Here is an 8,022-nt window from a genome sequence, read left to right as displayed (position 1 = left end):
TAACCTTTTGTGTCATACAGTGAATTAGAGGCACACCCCTGAGGAGTTCACGTTGTGCAATAATTCGATAGCATCGAAGAAGATCCGGAGCATTATCCGTTCTGGCGTATGGACTTGTTCCCGTAGATCAGTTGGTCAAATTCGGCCAACTCTTCCGTAGCCGCGCCTCGTACTGCAGGCTTTCGGTGAAGCGCGCCCCCATACATTACACGGCTAAATATCATGCAACAATTGAGCTTTCGTCACAGTTCTAATTATCAGCAGGCAGGATCCGATTCTGAAAATTCTCCTAAAAGTTCCACTTTGTTTCGCGGCCCTTGCTTTCACTCAGCGTTGGACAATATCGGCGAACTACGTACGCATAAGCAGGTTAGCTGTTAGCAGACGACCTCATTGCCCCTGGCTGGAATAACTGAGTCATACGATCAAAAATTTCTCATTGAGTTAGTTAGGAAACTCGGGTTTAAATCATTGTGTTCGACAGCTGCAACGGTTTCGCTTTTGCTGTGTGATATTACTGCAAAAGAAACTATGCTATTCACAGCATCAGGGAATCGAAAACACGAGCCCCGCAGAAACGTCTCATAACGTGGAGCACAACCACAACACAGATAACAGAAGATAACATAGAATTTGCAAGGAATTTGAATGCAGTAGAAGTACAGGACAAACATTTTTATTGTGGTAGTTTCATGTGGCTACTAACATTGGATTGAAGATAAATGAAGGGTTTGAAAAGAGCGAACCCCCTAACAGGCGCTCTTGTTCGAAAGCTCTGAAAGCATGCCGTCCGGTTAGTCTCTTACTGCCCACCCCACCACCGTGACAGTCCAGAAGCAGGCGAACATTACGTGGGAACCAACGAGAGCTAACGAGATAGGGCACATGGTGCTAAACAAACAGTCTCATAGGCCCTACACAGGTTTCTTGCCCATTCTAGAGGATCTCACGTTCTGCTAATATGAATCTTTCATGTATATGACTCTGTGTGTGTTAGCGCTACTTCGTTCCCTTCTATGTAATTTATTCTGTTATTATTATTATAGAACTTTTAAAGCTAGTTTTAAGGATTTTTATGCAGAATGCAATATTCTGTTGATTTGAACGATAAATGTTTAATCTCTAATGGCGTGCATTTTCAGTTAGTTCGCGAGCTATTGGTAGCAGGATTTTAGTCAAACTCGAATAGCTGCAACGCTAAACGGTCGTCCTGAAGCTTCACAAACCAATGCTAAGTATACGTCGAAGTGCGTCGGACGGAACTTGATCCTTGCAGTAAGGCAGGCGCTAAAAATTCACTTCCTTTTTTTTCATCTGGAACGTTAATTGCTCAAATTTTATTTCGATTAAGACTTTTGTTTCTTTCAACCAGGGCAGAACGGTCAAGCGCTTTCGACTGCTATACCGCACTGAACACAAATGGGCAAATTTATGTGAGAGGAAAGCGTTTGGTCAAAGTTCAAGCTAAAACATTTTTGACGTGGCTGTTGCCAAAATGTTCTATAGCGCAAGGAAGATGCAAGCGGCCATGATATCCGCGTTACAGTCTTATTTACAATGTGGTCTTTAATGACTGACAATTGGAATACTTGGGCCAGCCAACTTCGTAAACTTCTCGCGATGATGGCAGAACGGGTAGTGTATTCGGTTGTTAAACCTGAGGAAGATAAGGTCTGAGTTCGAGTCTGCTTATGGACAGACTTCGTTTCGCGCTGGGAGCAGCCATATAATGAATTACCTATAACGGTGGTATGGGACATAAAATTTGAAAGATTTAGCCAAACAGGCCTGCAAAAGTTAGCCCTGTTCAATTTGGTGCCCGCATTAAGATTTCGGTGTGTATAGAGGTATTCTGCCGAGTTTCCACAAGGTGTACGTTTAGTTCGTATGTATTCAAAACAGGTGATAGGTTGGGCTGTATTAGAATAATGTATTCGTACATTATTTAGTCTAGGCCTCGTGTCTCACGACATTACGGCAATATCATTTTATTAATACTATTACTATTATATAGCATATGTTGAAAAAGATATTGTTACTTTCAGTATGCTTATTGTTTGGTAAGAGGCTTCGTAGGACCGTTTCAGTTTGTTCTAATGCCCAGCTTTTTGCACGTCAACTTTTTTCAGCTTAATTACTAAGGAAAATACATGTTGACCTTTGAGTTATTAGCAGGATGCAGTCTATCACTACCGGAGAACTTTTAGAATCCTCTTACGTCACGTATTGTCCTACTTTGAAAAAGTTCACTTATTTTGTTAGTTGTTGCCAGGTGGTGAGTTTAGCCTTAGATATTATTAACATTTATGAGAGATACCCTCTAGGTTTGAGGTCAACGATATTCTGTCGGCCGTTAGTTCGGTAACACACTAGCTAACTGTACACGACACTCAATTTTAGTTGTCGTAAAAGTACCCGGCTTAGCGAGTATCGAACATTGAAATATGCTTAGGCCTATATGAAATTTTAGCTCTGCTATAATAAGTAGTCCTAATTGTCAATGGCCAAATATATTCTTTTACGGTACGGTAATTTATATGATCTTGGCTATGCATCGCTAATCGACCTCAAAGCCTTCATACAAATGAGACGATTTCGAGCGTCAATTGTAACTGCTCCACCATTGAGGTTTTCCTCGGAAGTAGGAACGATATCCAAGTAAGCGTTATTCGGAATGATAAGTGGGGAATGCGGCTCCGTGCAGTTTTGTCATGCCTTGACGTAACATCATTGACACATATTTGAATACACTCAATAGCCTTCCACGTCACAAAAGCATTAGTCGACCTTTGCGGTTCCTTCGTAACAGGCCTGCTACTGGCCGTAACAACTGTAATGTCACAAAGAGGCATGGCGAGATGGAAGTATTTAATTAACTTTTCAAAAAATCCAAGCTTCTTCGTTTCGCCGGGAACTGTCTCTCGGATGAGATTCCATCCGATTTTTTCAGATCCCAATCGCGCGCAACGTGTTCGCATATCGGGACAATATTCTGATATTAATGAAAGGATGTGGGGGCGACGGTACTGGCTGCAATAGACTTTCAACTTATGCCCTTTTTTTTGACGAACCATCGTTATAGTTCACGTTTTCCATGAAAATCTATTATGTGTACGTCTGACATCAATTCGTCGCTTTACTATGCTCGTCTTGCCTCAAGTGGTATCAACAGCGGGCAGGGAGAATCGACAGTCACTGACGACGATGCTCGGAAAGCTTCAGAAACAGCGAGGAGTTAGCTAGGGTCCACCAGCATTCCTGTCAGACACTCCTGTCGCCATGGCTGACTTTCATGGCTTTGACTTCCAGTTGAATATGATTTCCCATATTCACGCAGTTTTTCTCACTTCATCAGGAACGAGGTAATACGAAGCTGACGTCAACCCAATACCACCTGCCGAGAATACGAACTTTATTAGATTTGCTTACTTTTCCCTTGTTAAATTATGGTTTTCACACCGAAAGACGGCAGAGAAACAGAGTAAACATAAGAGGAGAGCTTATACGGCACTAGGGAAGTATTGAACGTGATAAAACGAAGCTAGAGCAAGCCACCGAGTAAAGTTTACGGCCTGTAACAGTAGCAATTTTCTCTTGAAATCTGCGCCATTGCCTTGGTAGAAAGACAGTAACAGTGACTTAGAAGGATTTGCTGGTAGTATAACACCTGTAGCGTGAGATGGTTATCGACTAACATCGAACGTCGCAAACAATTGAATACTATGGAACATGAGATACACAAAAGCAAGCGGTGTTTATAGCTTACTCTGTGTCCAAGGTATGTAGAGGGGCTGTGGAGGTGGGAAATGTACCCCATGGGAACCCCATATATTGCGATTCCCAGCAAATTTTCGCGTAATGTTAGATTTTCAGGCGTCGCTGAATACGCGACTGAAGAGGGACACGATGAAGGGCGTTTTACAATTAAAGCCATCTTGTTAAAATTGAGATACCTGCCAAAAAGACAGGGGCCAAGGCTTGAAATCACGATCCGCGCAATCCGCATGTTCGAATTTCTCTAAAATGAACTACATTAGGTTTCATTTGGCAGTCAAAAGACTGACTCACTACTGAGTGACTTCAAAATATTCTATGGTAATTTCTGTTAGGGGATAGGGTGTTCCTACTGCCGCTGTTATTCCTTCTTTTTCCTAGTTGATATTGTCCTTGGTCTTTATGTCGTTTATCTGTGACCCTACACACATGACAAGGACAACGAAAATTTCCTATTTTGATGAAGGCCTTTCCTATTGATTCTGCTATATGCCACGTATGGTATGGTTCAGCAGATGACAAAATTTCAAACACGTACGTTCATTAGATCAGTCAATTGAAAAGTTTTGATACCTTTCTAACAAATGTCGCACTCTATATAGGCTCAAATCAGTCAAAGTTAGCAGCTCCATTTAAGGCATTTGAATAACATCGATTTCTATTTTTCTTCGAGTTTTGCGTCCGGTAAAGCATTTCGGGTGTCATAAGAGGGCGGGCTTCCAGTACGAAACGAGCCATGCGTTCAGGTCCGCGTTCAAACTTAAGAGTTCCTAAAATTAACACGCGGATGAATGACACATACCTATCTACACGCCTTCAGCTAAGGAGCTATAAATGTGAAGTGTTCGGCGTCAATCTGAGGTCTTTCGATGCATGACATGTAAGCCCAGCTGTATAAACTAGATCTGCACCGCAATTGTTGGTCGCCGAGTATAGGACATATTACGAGAAGATTTTGGTTAAGACCAACGTCAACGCGTACGCATGACGAGTGCGGGCAGCTTGTTATGTCTAAAGGACATCTCGGTAGATTGCTTGGAAAACCCTCTGGATGGAGAATATATGATGACCCCCTATAACGATAGAGCTCGCCACAATCATAAATTAATAGGCATTAGTGACTGAAGTATGTGTAGATTTAAAAAAAAAACCGAGAGGCGTAACATTAAAAAAATAAAACCGAAACTTTTATGTTGAAAATCGTTATTGTATGAAAGGTATGGCGACGCACGTAAACATTGGCTGCGCTAAAGTCCTTTTCAACGTTGCTTAGTTGGAGACCTACGTTTAAATATATATTATTTTATAAATCAGCTTCAGTCAATTCTATAATATTTCAAAGTTACGAATAAAACTGTGTGGCCGGCAAACTACGGTTATAATAATATCTCTCATCACTATATGTAAGCGAGTTTATATATATCGAGACCATGAGATATTTTATACCCTTCTTTGACTATGATGCTTCATAACAGTAATTGCCCCCTTAACCGTCATAGTTTTTAGCAAACTCACTATCATTTTCGAAATTAACTTATTATAGTTTTCGTTGTCGGTTCGTAAATGGCTTGCTGTGCCACAGATTAGCTCTATATTACATTTGTTCTGTAGTTTAATAAGCTTCATAATAATAAGTTCCGCTTAAAGAGTCGCTTTTCGTATCGCTAAACGATGTTTCCTAGCTTAAAAACGATACAGCCGGTTATTGCTATAGGCGTTTTGGTCAATCGATTACTCCAGTTGGTTATATTTATTCGGAATACGCACCAAACGTTCTCTAGCGCACCCCTAGGTTATCGTTGGCATTTGGGCATCGTATCTCACACACTTCTCAATACCATTATTTATCATTCGACCGCTGCGCAGTTTGCCTTTACGTCTTTCGCGCGTAAATAATCTCGATTGACTTCATCGAACGTGAAGCCTTAGAAGAAACAAATCTTCTTCTGTCCTGTGTATGGACAGTGAACTAGCGGGGAGTACCGGGAAGATAAAGCAAACCGCGATTTTTGAACGTTTAACATTTCAACGAACAGTCATTCCCCGTTCCTAGTGGGATATGTAAAATTTTTTAATTACTGAAGCACGGTAAAGTTTCCAAAGCTATCAACAGAACCCCTGATGTTTTTTGCCGCCGACCATTTTTCAATGGAGATTGCAAACTAGATCACTTCTTCAAGTCCTGAAATCCCTGAGCGAGGTTTGAAACTCGCAGAGCATAACGATAATTCTCGATTTTCGGACACGCTCAGACGTCATCCCTTGGCGACAGCCAACGTCCATCGAGACGAAAGAAAACGTTGCGCACTGATGCGTCCCGAAACGTAGAGAAAAGAAGATATTCTCTAGATAGCACCAGATATAGGCTCTGTACGTACTCACGTAGTAAGTAAGCTTGCGCGTGTAACCTAATGTATAGTGAAGTTTCCACGTTGCTTTGAAGAGCCATAAGCTGCATGCCCGTTGGCGTTGTTTAGAGAAGAGCATCTAAAAGCGGCAAAAAACGAAAATTTTCGTTAAAAATCTTCGTCTTTCGTGCGTGACCACTTCTAGATACAGAGAGGTAAAGAGGAGCATGTTGCGGAGTCGAGAGATACATTTCGCCTCAAGTATGAGCGTGCGGCACATTGGAAACGGTCAGAATAGTTGAGTGTGTAAAAGCGCAAAGTGGAGCAGTATTCGACATGGCGGCAGAATTCTTCAATCATTATCAGAGAACTAGAACATTCTCAGCTGGAATATTGGGACTAATGCTATGAGCTGCCAGTGTTTGGGGTCATTTGAAGTGTTACACTAACCCTCGTAAGTCAGCAAGAGCCTCCTGCACCTGGCAGGCCTGAATATGGCCGTTACGATCTGTCCTGTATAGCCCTTCTGATCGCCGGAATACGAACGATCTGCTAACAAAAGCATATTATATCGATGGCGGCACACGGCGAAAGGGAGCGGTCGCGTGGCACAACAAGTCCCTGAAACACCATCTGACGCGGCAGATCAGCCTGCATCATCCACTGACTGCACGGAAAGCTGACTCGCTGACTTTGCTACCAATACCTTAGCATAAACGACCAGAGTAACTAAGAAACTATAAAGTTGAACATGATGGCAGAGTTGTCCGGTCATCGATGCAGCACGTTTGATGGGGTAATATGGGCTGTAAATTGGCCCCAAGCCTCTGTGTCTAGCACTGGGCGCCAAGATCGAACGCCGTGTATGTAACAGAGATCACCGCTGTTGCGATAGGAATTTCTTATCTAATCTTCGCTAGTTCATCATCATTAGGCAATCAAGCCTATAGCCGCACTAGCCTAGACGGCGATTTGGCGAAATATGAAGAGAACAGCGCATGACCGCATCAAAGCTAGTGCGGCCGCACCCTCTTCATGATTAGCTGTTCGAATCGTTACGATAAGTTGATTTGTTGAGCTGAGTTTGCTGAGCGGGGTGCCATCGGCCTAAGGGGGGACGGGGTCCTTCAAGCGAACTGGCAAATGACCGCATGCAAGGTGTAGTTGGTGATATCTGTACAATTTCTGAGTTTCCCTTCACCGCCCGATGGTCATAGTCAGTTTCGAGTTCAGGTGGTAAACTCTTCGTTTCACCAGCCACTAGGGAGACTCAAAGCAACCAATAGTCCACGCGTAAACAGCTTGGTCCTATACCGCATTGAGCAATGTGGGTTGCCCATACTGGGGTTCTGCACGCTGGACCTGATCTGCATGGATGGCCAAGACAGGATGAAAGATTCCAGCGTGCACTTGTCAAGCGGTTGCGTCTCTGTTGCGCATATACGTTTCGTGTTTGTCTCATTAACGTATTAGCAGTCCCAATTAAAGTCCAACCCCAGCGAACACAGTTGATATGAGCCACGAGATTTTTATGATTGCACGAGACTGGCGTGTCATTGAGAAAAACGTACCATTTCTGTGTTGTTTAATTCGAACAGAAGCAGGAGACAATAATAACCGCCTTAACAATGTAGATATGACGACAGCAATTATGCGATACTATGGCACGGGCCCCGCGTAAAATAAACATTGTCAGGATAAGGACAACCATTTTATAGTCTGCTATTGGCAAGGCCAACCTGAACTGACCATATTGCTTTCAAGTTTTTTACAGTGCGTTAAACATACGAGAGGCCATTGTTGGCTGAGAGCAATACCAAGCGAGGTCGAGATTAAACTTTTCAAGCGACCCTTCACAGGTATGGTCATAGATGGTTTTTTTTCGAGGTCGACAACTGAC

The sequence above is a fragment of the Varroa jacobsoni genome, unplaced genomic scaffold (genome assembly GCF_002532875.2).
Source record: "Varroa jacobsoni isolate VJ856 unplaced genomic scaffold, vjacob_1.0 scaffold_610, whole genome shotgun sequence".
Classification (NCBI taxonomy): domain Eukaryota; kingdom Metazoa; phylum Arthropoda; class Arachnida; order Mesostigmata; family Varroidae; genus Varroa; species Varroa jacobsoni.
This window is presented reverse-complemented; position numbering follows the sequence as displayed.